Raw genomic sequence first — 16,339 nt, forward strand, 5'->3', positions numbered from 1 at the left:
CTACCATATGAGCCAGTAATTCCACTGCTTGGTATATGTTCACAAGAAAGGAAATCAGTATATCAAAGAGATATCTGCACTACTGTGTTTATTGCAGCACTATTCACACTAACCAAAGTTTGGAAGCAAGGTAAGTGTCCATCAACAGATGAATGGATAAAGAAAATGTGGTACATATACACAATGGGATATTACTCAGCCATAAGAAATAATAAAATTCTGTCATTTGAAGCAACATGGATGGAGCTGGAAGACATTATGTTAAGCAAAATAGCCCAGGCACAGAAAGACAAATATTCCATGTTCTCACTCATACATGAGAGCGAAAAAAGTGGATCTCATAGCAGTAGACAGTGGAATGATGGTTGCCAGAGGCCAAGAAGAGTGGAAAGAGGAGATAAAAAGAGGTTGGCTAATGGATACAAAAATACAGTTAGATAATAGGAATAAGTTATAGCATTTGATAGCACAGTAGGGTGACTATAATTAAGAATAATTGATTAGAGTGTACCCAAAACAAAGATCTAGCCAATCAAGTCTCTGTGTGCCTGGAGAGACTGGGCAGTTTGACCCTTAAGCCTGAATATTCAACCATCCTACTCTTTGAAGCAGACACAACTGCTGTGCATCAGACTGTCACCACATTTGGGTCTCTCAAAACCATTCAAATTCCTGAGCACTTGATGGCTCATGCTAGTTCATCAAATATTGAGCCTTTCCTGGAGAAAAGAGGCTATATCACAATGCAAGAGCAGAATCCAGCCTCACAGCTGTCCCTCTCAGCAAATGGCTCCTTGGAAGCAAACCTGCCAGTGGTTGTCTGGACTGGCTCACCCAAAAGCAGACCTTGGAGAATAGTCTGACTTCTATCAGAGCCTGCAATTTCTTCAGTAATGTCTGGGAAAACCTAAAGGGCTTAGAAAACTGGCTCCTCAAGAGTCAGCAACAGGAAGTTCCTGAAAAACCAAGTTATCAAAAGTGTAATAGCCATTCCACTACCAGTTCTTTCTCCATTGAAACTGAAGATCAAGAGCTTCCTGATCAAGATGGGACAGACCTATCAGATTGGTTGGTGACTCCCTAGGAACCCCAGAAGCTGGAAAAGCTTGAGAATGGCAGTCGTGAAACCAATGAGAAGTTTAAGCACTTGTGCCAGTCCTACAATGTGAATGATTGACTTGTCAAGACCAACTCCCATACCAACTGTCAGGGCAACAAGTCCAAGGGGGTGGAGATTGGAAACCTGGGCAATCTGAAGTGCCTGAATGACCACTTGGAGGCCAAGAAACCATTGTCCACCTCAGCATGGTTACTGAAGATTGGCTTGTCCAGAAGCATCAGGATCCATGTAAGGTAGAGGAGATGTGCAAAGCCAATGAGCCCTGCACAAGCTTTGCAGAGTGTGTGTGTGATGAGAACTGTGAGAAGGAAGCTCTGTGCAAGTGGCTTCTGAAGAAAGAAGGAAAAGATAAAACTGTGATGCCTGAGGAACAAAAACCTGAGCCTGAGAAGCATAAAGATTCCCTGAATATGTGGCTCTGTCCTTCTAGAAAACAAGTAACAGAACAAAGGCACTAAAGGTAATGGTTCCTTCTAGAATTTCTGATTCCGTCCAAGTCATAAAGAACAGCTCTTTGTCAGAGTGGCTTATCTGGCCGCCATACAAAGAAGGAAGTCCCAAGGAAGACAGAGCTGGCAAACCAAAGCTTAAAAGCCCCATGACCACTTCCTGGTGTCCGTTTAACACAGCTGACTGGGTTCTGCCAGGACAGAAGATAGGCAACCTCAGCCAGTTATCCTCTGCTGAAGACAAGTGGCTGCTTGGAAAGAAGGCCCAGGAAGTATTACTTAATTCACCTCTATAGGAGGAACATAACTTCCTCCTAGACCATTTCAGCCACCCTGCAGTTTGTGACCTTTTTGCCTGTATGTAGCTTCAAGCTGATAAAGAGAAGTGGTTACATCAAATTCCTCTGCAGATGTGAAGGAATGGACAGCAAGAGTTGAGCAGCTTTCTGACGATCATCACACATCATGAGCTGAATGACTACAGGTTGCCAAATCATTGTTTCTGGGTCTGACCAGTGAACTTAGTTCTTCTCCTGCCTAATTTTGTACTAGTGAAGTGAAGTGAGTCATGAGATTGAGTTACTGTTTAAAAGAAAAACGCCATTTAGCAATGCTGAGGTGATTCAGTTCCTTCCTTCTTACAGAAGTATTAATCCATCCTACATTAGAAATGCAGCATCTTGGTGGACCGGTCTTTTTCACAAGCCTCCAAGTCTCCTTAGATTGGGTTGTTACTAAAAGTACATTAAAGCACTCTAGTCTTAAAAATGAAATATTTCTGTAATCGAGTGTATTGATGTATTCTAAAGGTAGTAAACTTCCCCAACTTTTAATTGCCCTATAGATGCTTCTCTTGCTGTGGGTTTTCTTCTGTTAGTGGTCTAAAATAATGATTTTTCTGTTCTGTTAACATATTGTATATTTTACACAAAAAATTAACCTGGCCAATAGCAATTACCAAAAATATATATTAACAAGCTTGGCAATTTTGGACATCGACTACCAAACATTTTAGCCTACATGCTAGTTCTACATTATTTTTCATCTTCACTTGAAAGAAACTCAGCTATCGTCTTTATTTCTTTATGTAAATGCTATTAAAGTATCCAGTGAGCTCTTTTAGAAAGGCTCTGTATGATTTCAAGACTATTTTCAGGGTAGTTCTGGCCTTTCAAAATATTCTACAGACCTACAGGGTTTAAAAGAACCTCAGTACCAACTAAGCAAACAGGTAAGATGTTGGAAATGTGGGCTAGTACTTGAACCATTCACTATCGTAGGGATTTGGGGTGCATCCTGTGTAAATGGAAGCTGAGCTTGACACATCTGGTGCTTTTAACTAGGAATAAAGTTGTCCTCTCACCGCAAGTACAGTATACCTGTACCTCCAAAAGTACAACACAGTGACATTTTTGTAAACAGACCGTTTTCAACACTTGTGCCTTGGGGTGTTCATTGAAGCTTTATGAAAACTACTGATGTTTTTTCAATATCCTTAAAGTTATGTCCATGCTTTAAAATGTCTCTGGAAGAGAGAAGAGGGGTTTATAATGTTTTTAAATTCTCTAAGATATTTTTGCTGCTTTCCAGACTTTGAAACTATTAAGCTTCTTAACTGTCTACGTTATTAGAAATACTTCTGGGGAAACTTCATGGTCCCACAATGTCACTGCCATACAGCTTCACTAGAGTTCTTTGAACCACAGCTGAAAAGAGCTTTGTATTATTTTTTAATCCCCTCCCCAGATATAATTTAGAACTATTATAATAAAGGTGGTGGGTAAAAACAACTTAAGGAGCCTTTCTAGTTACCTTAAGTTGCAGCTAACTCTGTAGTTTCTTTTTTGAGGCCTAACAAACATACTGTATTTTGCATTATCAAAATGTAATTTACATTACTCACTATGTTAATGAGTACATAAAACATTCTTTTGCATTGATGCATTTTGTATCTACCTTCATTAAAAGCAAAACAGCACTTAAAAAAAGAAAAAAAGGAAGAAATTAACCACAGCCATATGTCTTTGTTACCTACAAATGGTTTTTGTTTTACTCTAATACATCCCTGAGGTGATGCTATAAAGTGAAGACCAGAGTTTATGTCTTAAATAAAGCTTCCTGGAAAAGGACTATACTAGGTACTTCAAACTATTGACATTTCAAAGAATAGACTCTTGGGTACAGTCTTTTGATGTAACATAACTTACACAACTTTCAGACTGCACCTATGGGCTAAGGCATGATTTCTAGAACTCTTTTTAGTTGAGAAGCAGACAGCTTCATGAGATTGCTAACCCAAGATCCAGAGGAACAGGAATTAATTATAGGACTGAATATACTGATAAGGGAAATTTTATTGGGATTATCTGGAATATTGTTGTTTTTGTTTTAATGTTCTGTTTTCTGAGTCTATAAGAAAGCCATTTCCCTCTCTTCTCACACTTCTTTAACCCATGACAAGTAAGTAAACTCTGCTTTTGTAAACTGAAATGAAACAGATTTTAGACAATTCCTACTTACAGAGCACAGAGAAGTCACACAGACCTGTGCCCACCAGTGTCCTACCCCAAGCCAAAACCACCACCAGTGTGACTGCTCACACATTGGCCAGCAGGGTCCTCAACAGCTGCATTGCCTCTGCCACTGTGGTGAACGCCTGCAGGGAGGCAGGCACCCCGGCACCATGAGCACCCTGCCACAGCTGCCACTACTGATGCTGCTGGCATGTGTGAATGAGGAAGGATCCTGCTGTCACTGCACTAAGAAATGCTTTGGCTGACACCACCCATTAGAGTGCAGTGACCAGCAGTGTCGGAGCATCTCGCTCCCCACCCCCCACCAACAAAGTAGATTCCTAACCTCAAGGAGCCAGAGAACAAATTTGGGGCCCAATACAAGTCCCCCAGAGTTACAGTGTGCAATCTCAAAGTTAGGATCTGAGTGTTGGCCACCTAAAATCTTCCAGAAACAAAGCCAGTTGGCTGAATCCACCTTACACCAAAATCAAACCCTCAAAGTCATCAAATAGGATAAAGGAAAGAACAAAAATCCAAAGGTCAGCAACCTCAAAGATGGAAAGAATATAAGCCCACAAAGATGAGAAAGAATCAACACAAGAACCCTGACAACTAAAAAAGCCAGAGTGTCTTCTTTCCTCTAAACAACCACATCACCTCTCTAGTAAGGGTTTTGAACCAGGCTGAGATGATTGAAATAGCAGAAATAGAATTCAGAATATGGACAGGAATGAAGATCATTGAGCTACAGGAGTACATTGAAACCTAATCCAAGGAAGCTAAGAATTATGATAAAACAATGCAGTAGCTGACAGATAAAATAGCCAGTATAGAAAAGAATGTAACTTACTTGACAGAGCTGAAAAACACACTACAATAATTTCATAATGCAATCACAAGTGTTAATAGCAGAATAGATCAAGTAGAGAAAAGAATCTCAGTGCTTGAAGACTGGCTTTCTGATAATAGACAATCAGACAAAAATAGAGAAAAAAGAATGAAAGGGAATAAACAAAACCTCCAATAAACATGAAATTATGTAAAGAGATCAAATCTATGACTCATTTGTGTCCCTTAAAGAAATAGGGAGAGTGTAAGCAGCTTGAAAAACATATTTCAGGATATCATTCATGAGAACCTCCCCAACCTAGCTAGAGAGGCCAATGTTTAAATTCAGGTAATGCAGAAAACCCCTAAGATACTTCACAAAAAGATCATCCCCAAGATACATAATCATCAGATTCTCCAAGGCTGAAATAAAAGAAAAATTGTTAAAGGCAGCTGGAGAGAAAGGTCAGGTCACCTACAAAAGGAAGCCTATCAGACTAATGGTGGGACCTTTCAATAGAAACCTACAAACCAGAAGAAATTGGAGGCCAATATTCAGCATTCCCAAAGAAAGAATTCCAACCAAGAATTTCACATCCAGTCAAATAAAGCTTCATAAGCAAGAAGAAATAAGATTCGTTAACAACTTCAGTAAAGTTTTTAAACAACTTTAGTAAAGTCTCAGGATACCAAATTAATGTACAAAAATCACTATATTTCCTATACAAGCAAATGCTGAGGGACAAGCAAATGTTGAGGGAATTTATTACCACCAGACCTACCTTACAAGAGCTCCTGAAGGAAGCACTGAATATAGAAAGACTGTTACAAGCCACTACAAAAACACACTGAAGTACACAGACTAGTGATACTATAAAGTAACCACATAAACAAGTCTGCAGAGTAACCAGTTAACATCATGATGACAAGATCAAATCCACACATATCAATAATAACCTTGAATGTAAATGGGCTAAATGCCCCAATGAAAAGACATAAATGGCAAGCTGGATAAAGAACCAAGACCCATTGGTATGCTGTCTTCAAGAGACCCACCTCACATGCAATGACAACACAGGCTAAAAATAAAGGGATGGAAACAAATCTACCAAGCAAATGGAAAACAGAAAAAGACATGGGTTACAGTCCTAGTTTCAGACAAAACAGACTTTAAACCAACAAAGATAAAAAAAAAAAAAAAAGACAAAGAAGGGCATTACATAATGGTAAAGGGTTCAGTTCAACAAGAATACCTAACTATCCTCAATATATATGCACCTAACACAGTAGTAGCCAGATTCATAAAGCAAGCTCTTAGAGGCCTTCAAAGAGACTTAGACTTCCACACAATAATAGTGGGAGACTTTAACACATCACCAACAATATTTGACATATTATTGAGACAGAAAATTAACAAAAATATTCAGGACCTGAGCTCAGCACTGGATGAAATGGACCTGACAGACATCAACAGAACTCCCCAAAACAACAGAATATATATTCTTCACATCATCACATGGCACATACTCTAAAATAGATTACATAATTGGAAGTAAAACACTCCTCAGCAAATGCAAAAGAACTGAAATCACAACAAACAACTTCTCAGACCACAATACAATCAAATTAGAAATCAAGACTAAGAAATTCACTCACAACCATACAATTACATGGAAATTGAATAACTGCCCCTGAATGACATTTGGGTAAATAATGAAATTAAAGCAGAAATCAAGAAGTTCTTTGAAACTAATGAGAACAAAGATGCAACATACCAGAATCTCTGGGACACAACTAAGGCAGTATTAAGAGGGAAATTTATAGCACTAAAAGCCCACCTCAAAGAGTTAGGAAGATCTCTATTTAACAACCTAACATCATAACTAAAAGAACTAGAGAACAAAGAGCAAACCAATCTGAAAGCTAGCAGAAGACAAGCAATAACCAAAATCAAATCTAAACTGAAGAAGACTGAGATGCAGAAAATCATTCAAAGATCAACGAATCCAGGAGCTGTTTTTTTGAAAAAATTAATAGAATAGATAGACCACTAACACACTAATAAAGGAGAAAAGAGAGAAGATCCAAATAAATACAATCAGAAATGAGAAAGGGGATATTGCCACTGAGTCCACAGAAATACAATAATCATCAGAGAATATTATGAACACTTCTATGCACATAAACTAGAAAATCTAGAAGAAATGGATACATTCCTGGACACATACATCCTCCCAAGACTGAGCCAGAAAGATATTAAATCCCTGAACAGACCAATAATGAGCTCTGAAATTGAGTCAGTAATAGCTCACCAACCAAAAAAAGCCCAGGACCAGATGAATTCACAACTGAATTCTACCAGATTCTACAAAGAAGAGCTGGTACCATTCCTACTAAAACTATTTCAAACAATTGTGGAGGAGGGACTCCTTTCTAACTTATTCTATGAGTCCAGCCTCACCCTGATTCCAAAACCTGGCAGAGACACAACAAAAAAAGAAAACTTCATGCCAGTATCTTTGATGAATATTGATGCAAAAATCCTCAGCAAAATACTGGCAAACCAAATCTAGCAGCTCATCAAAAAGCTTATCCACCACAATCAAGTAAGCTTTATTCCTGGGATGCAAGGTTGGTTCAACATACACAAATTAATAAACATGATTCACCACATAAACAGAACCAAAACCAAAAACCACATGATTATCTCAATAGATGCAGAAAAGGCTTTCAATAAAATTCAACACCCCTTCATGTTAAAAACTCTCAATAAATAGGTATTGAAGAAACATGTGTTGTGCACATGTACCCTAGAACTTAAAGTACAATTAAAAATATTTTTTTTGAGCGGGGGCCGGGCACAGTGGCTCATGCCTGTAATCCCAGCACTTTGGAAGACCAAGGTGGGTGGATCATGAGGTCAGGAGTTCAAGACCAGCCTGGCCGAGATGGTGAAACCTCCTCTCTACTAAAAATACAAAAATTAGCTGGGCATTGTGGCAGGTGCCTAGAATCCCAGCTACTCAGGAGGCTGAGGCAGAGAACTGCTTGAACCCAGGAGACGGAGGTTGCAGTGAGCCGGGACTGCACCACTGTAATCCAGCCTGGGTGACAGAGTAAAACTGTCTCAAAAAAAAAATTTTTTTTTTCAAGAAACAGATTTGAAATATCTGATTCTCATTCAGTTCCCAGAATTCAGAAACTCTTAAAGAACCTCCTTACTTTTCATGGCAATATAGCTATTTGCATAATTTTGGTAGGAATTGGTCCTGCTTTTCACCAGAATATAATTAAACAAATTGATAGTGAAATCAAGGCCTTGTCTGAAGTGTCATATCTGAGAATGGTGCTCATTTAATCAGATATGCCCACCAGTTTGCTTTAAGAAACAGAAATTGGTTATACTTAGAGAATCAGTGCCTCCAAAGCCCTCCCAGGAAAGCTGGCCTGGTTCCTGGCTGACAGAGTCCCTAGCTTTCAGAGGGTTAGAAAGGTCATTTTCTAGTAGACCAGTAACTTTAGAATATTCAGGGACCGTAAGAAAAACGGATTTCACCCAAATTCATAGGTTACTGCAGGTGAAATTTGGTATAGAGAGTTTCTTGGAATTGATTTCCTAGCCTCAAGATAGTAAATAGTAGAGGCTTTTAAACCCATCTGAGATTTTTATGAAAACTCCCAGACATAAGTTAATTTTGTGGCATTAGTTGTTGCTCAGTACTATATAACTCAAGATTTGCAAAGATTGGCAAACTTAAGAGAAACGATATGCTAATTAACATCCTTGCTGCATCTATGTAAACAATCAGGCTAAACCTAATTGAAATCAGCCTTATTTTGTGATCAAGAAGTCTTTCTTTGAGATTATGTAATCACAAGGGGGGGAAGGAGATAGTTAGAAAAAAATTATGAAAGACTTTGAAATGCACTAAAAGCTACCAAAGAGATTACTGGATGTTTTTATTGGAAAACTATGCGTTGTCTAGAGTATATCACTTTGGCTTACCTAATGCTATGTGGTTTAGACCTCTCATATCTTTGAGCTATTTTATGACTCTGTAAGTTATAAAAATAAAATGATAACAAAGCAAACAATTTTTGTCTATAAACATGCAAATTAGTTCTGTCTGGTGGAGGAACAGTTGATTCCCACTCCACTCCAACAATTATGGAAAAGCCAATTTTGCATTTATTTGTAAATTCATTTCATGACCTACATATAGCTCTGCTCTTTGAATTCTCCTTTGAACTACTTGTAACATCTTACTGATGTCCTCATGAATTAATAAGTTAAATAAAATATTTGACATATGTTCACTTTGTATATTTATTTGACAGTCATGGTTTTATCTTAAAACTTAAAAAAGTATCCATCAACAAGTTAAATTTGTTTTGTTTTGTGGTGTAAACTCTATTAAGTTATAAAAATAAAATGATAACAAAGCAAACAATTTTTGTCTATAAACATGCAAATTAGTTCTGTCTGGTGGAGGAACAGTTGATTCCCACTCCACTCCAACAATTATGGAAAAAGCCAATTTTGCATTTATTTGTAAATTCATTTCATGACCTACATATAGCTCTGCTCTTTGAATTCTCCTTTGAACTACTTGTAACATCTTACTGATGTCCTCATGAATTAATAAGTTAAATAAAATATTTGACATATGTTCACTTTGTATATTTATTTGACAGTCATGGTTTTATCTTAAAACTTAAAAAAGTATCCATCAACAAGTTAAATTTGTTTTGTTTTTGTGGTGTAAACTCTATTATATTTATTATTTATATATAATTATAAAAGCATTGCATTGTCAACGGTTAACTGGTTGACATAATGTTAGTTTAATAGACACTCAATTGAGCATTTATTAAATTTTGCTTTCTATCTTGGAATTAATAATTTAATTTTAAGTTTCTAACATTCTTGCAGGTACTTGAAATGTTCTTAAGCTGTAAGCACTGTAACTGTGGGGTAAAAATCAATAAAATAACTATGTAGTCACTCAATAAATACTTGTTGAATAAACGATTGAATTACGAATAATATCTATCATTTTGGCAGCATTTCCCAAGTGCCATACATTCATATATACACCAGAAATAAAAAATACAAGATGAAAAATAAACTAGATAGTAAGATTTGTTGGAAATTATTATTATTATTATTATTGCAACAATGGCAATATGGCAATAATAATGGGCTAAAACAGGTTGAATATCTTACCTGCAATTGCACAGTTCTAAGTGCCAGAAGCAACATTTGAACCCAGTTTTCTGACCACAGAGTTCATACCTTTTCACCACCCAGGATATGGTCTTGAGTCTTGTGCCTCTTTGAGGAAGTCCCATCATGGTGATTCATATTTTCTTTTTGTTGTTGTTGTTCTTCTACTCTCAAGCCCCATTATCCTTGTTCTTGGCTAAGGAGACATCTCACTGGAAAGCACAGCACTCACAGGCCTTGGATTTCCAGTTCTGCCAGCAGGAGAACATAGCCCTTTCAGAAGCTACGTATTCTTGAGCAAGTTACTTAATATCTCTATTAAAATAAGAATATTAATAACATCTTACCCTAAGGGTATTGAGAAGGAAAATGAGATAATGAAGTAACAAGCTTGGCACCATTTCTGGCACAGAGTAAGTGCTCAGTAAGCAGTGATCCAGGTCATAGTTGCTTTCAGATTCCTGCTCCTCTCTGGCCACTCTAAAGCCTCTGAACTTCAGCCAAGGGCAGCAGGGATTAGGTTAAGAAGGAAGAAATGGTAGTGAGAGGACACGATTTGCATAAGCCTTTACATTTTATGAAAACTCTTTTTATTCCACAGTGGAACAAGTCTTTTGAAGCAAGGCAGTACAACATAGAGACAATTTAAACAAATTCCAATTGGAGAGTTACAAGAGAGATTGCAGAAGGAAACTGGGTCCAAATCCCAGTGGCCCTGAGCCAAGCAGGCTCCTGATTGCACTGAGCTCAAATCCTTCTCCAGGCCGCAGAAATAAAAGGGAAGTGAGGAGAGGAGACCACAGGGCATTTGGGGGCCCAACTTAGGCCAAGCCAAAAACTCGGGTCTGGGTCCCAGTCTTTGTTCTTGAGGAAGCTATTTGTCAGCAAATGGAGGAAAACCTGGGAGGGGCTTGTGTTGTTGGAAAAATATGTTAGTTTCAAGTGCACACAAAGTCCCGAAATAAAGCTGAGCAAAGCAGCCACTGTGTCTCCCATTGCTTTCATAGATCCCCACGGCCTTCGTCACTGAGTTCTGCACAAAGGGGGCTCTAGGTATGTGCCAGTTTCCTAAGGAAGATATACCAGGCTGAAGCAAGAACAGCAGGGTAGGTAGGGGTCTTAACTCACTTCTGAATGAGTGTGATTGTGATCTGCACTGTCAAAGCATAGGTCTTGCTCCATTCAATAACCACCTCCAAGGGTTTGGGGCTGTGCAGGAGGGGCTGTGGAGAGGCAGGAGAAGTCATCATTACAGGTACAGAACTGGATTCTAACTTTAATCACAACCTCCAGTGAGGTCTTCCAGACCCGCCAAATCTCACAACTTCAGTTGAGACTTGGCCTTGAAAAATGCGTCCCTGGCAGCTACAGTGTGGCATAGAGAAGGAGCCTGGGCTTTGTTTGCCTTTAACAAAACACCGGGTTGAAACCAGCCACTCACCCACAGAGTGACTTCATTTACTTAACATCTCTAAGCCTCAGTTTCTTTGTTTCTAAATTAAGGTTAATAGCATAGATCCCATAAGGTTGTCGTAAGGATTAAATGAGATAAGTTGGAATTAAAAACACTTGCCTTGCAAGGTGTTTTAAGATTAAATAAGATGATGTATGAAAATCCAAGCCTGGCACTAACAGGCCCTTAATTGTGGCTGGGTTGGTTTGAGGGGGGGCTATAAATCACCCCCTCTCCTTTTCATGATCTGCGCAAGTGAAATACAGAAAAAAAACGGAGTCTAAAAGATTAGCTTTGGAGCCAGTAGAGACAGATAAGAGACGGGGCATTAGCCTGCAGACAAGGGGGCTTCCTAACATTTTACCTTGGAATCAACAGTGTCTCTCCAGTGCTGTTTCCTCCTAAGGAGTAGAGCTAACATTTCTTCATGGAAGCATCAGGACCGGGGAGTTAGATTCTTCTTGGCAATAAGTATATAATACCTCTCCAACAGATGGCACATATTATTAAAAACATCCCACTGTTATATACAGGTATGAACTTGCCTTCTTAATTCAAGTCCTAACCCTTCAACTTGTGGTCTTGAAATATTTACATCACTTATCCATGTGTTAACATCTTAACAAGGAATTCTTCACAGATCAGCTTTTCAGAGAAGCACAGGATCCCTGAGTGATCAATTTCTTTTCCCCACACTTAAGCCACATCCACAGATTTTCTATTTTCATCACAACACTATAAATATCACAGTAACATTTTAAGTATATCCTTAGGTTTTTCTCTCCTCATCTGCTGTCCCTAAGGAGCAGGTGGGGTGCAAGAGAAAAGATGGAAACCACGCTCAAGGAGCCCCAGCCTCCTCTGTTCTCTTCGATAAATGCTGATACCCTGCCCATAAGCCTGGCTCTGGATTGGAACTGACTCCTGGTCCTATCAATTTCAACTTTCTACTTAATACTATATTATGTCAAATCTTCTAGGCTTCTTTTAAAACTCTGGATGAGCATGGGAGCTCAGACACACACATACACACTTGTGCATGCACATGCATGCTCACATCCACTCACATTCACCCCTCAGTCTCAGCAGGTGATGTCTAGATGATGTCTCATGTTTCATATAGACAATAGGAATCACCATCTGGAAAGTCCTTCAGAGTCACACATTCAGAGCTACAATCCACCCACATCCACGTGCATTCTCTCTTCCTTTCCCTCTCCTATAATAAAGAAGTTCAATCAAAGCAATCTGAGGCAAGTTCTCTTACCTATTTTTGGATGCCATCATCCCCTCCTTCTCAGGAATCTTTACTTTCAGTGATCCTTTTTCTCTTTTGAACATGCAAGCTCTATATTTCCATTGAATTTTCATGAAGAATGTACTCCCATTAAAGAAAAAAACAACCTTTCTCACCACATCCTCATCAGTCAACTAGCACCCAGCCTCTCTCCTCCCTGTTGCAGCCAAGTGTCTCAAAAATGGTGTCCAGCCACACTGACAACATCTGCTCACCTCTCACTCAGTCCTCAGACCACCCCAATCTGACTCTTTGCTCCACCAAAAAAAAACCAAGGCTACCAATGATCTCCAAGTTGCTAAATCCAGCAGTTTCCAGTCCTTGCCTCAGTTATGCTCCCAGCAGCGTTTCAGAATTTGAAGACTCCCTTGGATACCTCAAGGCAACCAATGTCACAGCCTTGCCCCTGAACTGATCCTGACTTGGTTCTCCAAGCTCAAGAGGGTTTCCATCATCTAACCAGCTAACAGAATTCATCTGGAGTCACCCACAACACCTCTGTCCCTCTTACCTTCTATATCCAATTTGCCAGCAAGTACACTGTTTTGCTTTTGAAATATTTAAGTTGATCTATTTCCCTCCATTTCACTGCTATCCCTGTCCAAGCCACCATTTTCTTTCACTTGGTCAACAACACTGACTTCTTAAGCAGTTCTCCTCACAGAGCCTTCTGTCCTGAATGAACAGAAGCTGAGTGGTATTTTTTTAATGCAAATTTGATTTCCTCTCTCTCTCTCTCTCTCTCTACCCCCTCCCATCCCACCCTTCTTAAAATTCTTCAGTGGTTTTTTATTGCTCTTAGAATCTAGATCCAAATCCTTAGCATGGCTCATAAGATCCAACAAGGTCTGGCCCCTGCAGGGCCTCCATTTGTCTCACAGTTTGTGTGGAGCTCCACTTGAAGTTGTGCAGTGCACAGCTTGCACAGCTGTATACCTAGGATCTGGGCCCTGACCTATCTCTCAAGTCTCATCTCTACCGCTCTGGCCCTTCTACTCTATACTCAGCCACATTCTCATTTCTCAAATGTGTCCTGCTCACTCCAGCCAACAGTGTTCTTCATTACCTAGTACACTCTCTTCCCCTCTCCCAAATTCTTCTCTCGGATAATTTTCAACCAAAAGTCACTTCCTCAGGGTAGCTGTTAGTATTGATCACAGTCCCAGCAAGAAACAGACAGCATACTCCAAGAGGGCGAGTGAAGGGAGTTTAATGAAGGGGCATGTAACAGCGTCTGGACAGGGTCAATGGAGACCAGCAAGGGCTGGAGAAGCACCCTCAGCTGGACCCTGTTGCCACCCCTGGGTCTGAAGGCACAAGAGGAGGACAATGCGACTGTAGGAGAGGGGTCTCCTGACAGCAGCTGTGACCCCCAGAAAAGGAACACAACACTGCTAAACTGTAGCCCAACGGGGAGGAGGCCGGGCTAGAAACACTTCCACCCCTCCCCTTCTACTCTCTGATCTCCCGCTGGTGTCTCCCATTGGCTAAACCCACACAAAAGTCAGAGGGCAAGGGAACCCACTGTGGCTCTCTAGGGGTCAGAGCAACTAGAAGAGGTTGCTGTGACCTGGAGAGCAAGTGGAGCACATTGTGCCTACCTTCTCTCTTCCCCCTCATTCAGCTCTCTTTGATATATGCTGCTTTAACACAGTACTCTCTTCCTTCATAGTTAGTCTCCCCATTTGTAATTATGTTTCCTATGTTTCCTATTAACATCAAATTATTATCAAGTAATTCTTAATTATTTGATACAGATAGTTCTTCATATCAGATGATGGGCACGATGCGTTCATAAGCTCATGAGGGTAGGCACCACTTGGATTCCCAGTGCCTGGCACAGTGTCTAGTGTGGAGCTCTGCAAACATCTGTTGAATGAATAAACATCCTCATCAACTGCTGATTTTAGAATGTTTATATACTTTGGCCCACGTTTGTGAAGACTAAGGAAGGCCTGGTGTTAATGGGAAGGGCAAGGCCCTGGGCGAGGCAGACAGCACAGATGAGGATCCTCATCGTAGTGTCAGGGAGGTCCAGAACCTTCACTCCACATTCAGTCAAAAGTCTTAATGAAGCCTCTGGAACAAAGTTCTGGCTTTTTCCTGCCCCATAGACAGAAATAGTGAGAGGTTCCAACTGGACAAGGGGCCAGATGGGGCAATAAATGGAAATACAAAACAAATGAAATACATCAGAACTTAGAGTTAAGCAATCCATGTCCTCCCCTGCCCTGATGCTTACTTTGCTCTGACACTTACTTTGCTGTGTAACTTTGAGTAATCATGCAACTCCCTGGCTCTCAGTTTCCTCGACTGTCAAACAGGAATAATGACTAAACTTTCCATTATGGTTGCTGGGAGTACCACATGAGGACATGTGTTCTGTGAAATGTAGTTTACAAATTCTTAAGCACTGAACAATTCATCCCGTGGTTTCAGAGGCACACAAGATGATTCTAATAAAGCTCATTTTCTAATTTTTGTTTGGGGAGTGCACTCATTCTGGAAGCAAAATATTCACCACAGATACTCCCGAGCCTCATGGAACCTCCATTTACCAGTTCCTCAGAGTGGCCCTGCCTAGTGACAATTGGAATAATTATTGTAAGCACATAAACCCCTCCCTCCAAAATCAGAAAAGTCTCCTGCTGCTTCTCACCCCCTTCCTCAGCCTGAGAGAAGCTCCCAATGGCCAATCAGAATCATCACCCCTAGTTTTCTATAAGTACACACACGAGAAAGATACACAGTGACTCATGCCTGTAATCCCAGCACTTTGGGAGGCTGAAGCAGGCAGCTCATGAGCTCAGGAGTTTGAGACCAGCCTGGCCAACACGGTGAAACCCCATCTCTGCTAAAGACACAAAAAATTAGCCGGGCATGGTGGGACATGCCTGTAATCCCAACTACTCAGGAGGCTGAGGCAGGAGAATCACTTGAACCCACGAGGCAGAGGTTGCAGTGAGCTGAGATGGCACCATTGCACTCCAGCCTGGGTGATAAGAACAAAACTCCATCAAGAAAGAAAGAAAGAGAGAGAGAGAGAGAGAGAGGGAGGGAGGAAGGAAGGAAACCTTGCCTCAGTTTCCCCATGGATCACTTGCTACATATTTATAAATGTGTAGTTAGGAATGTGTGATGTCATTATTTCCAATGATGTGGTTTTAGCTTGCAACAATGACACATTACCCTCATGTGTGCTTCCTTCTAATGGATAATTATCCTTGATCCCTGTAATCATGACATAATATCTCTGAGGCAGAAGTGCTCTTATTTTCCTTTTCTTCTTCCTTTTTCCTCCTTAGGTTCATCCTTCCTGTGGACTTCTGATATCTCCTAAACTCATTGTGGATTTCCTTACCTCTCCAAACGGATGGCTCAGTGTCATTAGCTTTGTAATTTCATCTTTGAAAAATCTAATCTTTGTACTCCCTTCTCTGCTTTCCTTA

At 40.1% G+C, this 16,339-nt stretch overlaps 1 pseudogene; it reads left to right on the forward strand.

Annotated features, from left to right (window-relative positions):
• Positions 1–636: 636 nt before the first annotated feature.
• LOC108542420 (nuclear receptor coactivator 4 pseudogene) lies at positions 637–1,985 on the forward strand (annotated as a pseudogene).
• Positions 1,986–16,339: the final 14,354 nt, after the last annotated feature.

The sequence above is a fragment of the Rhinopithecus bieti genome, unplaced genomic scaffold (genome assembly GCF_001698545.2).
Source record: "Rhinopithecus bieti isolate Rb0 unplaced genomic scaffold, ASM169854v2 scaffold_20892, whole genome shotgun sequence".
Lineage (NCBI taxonomy): Eukaryota > Metazoa > Chordata > Mammalia > Primates > Cercopithecidae > Rhinopithecus > Rhinopithecus bieti.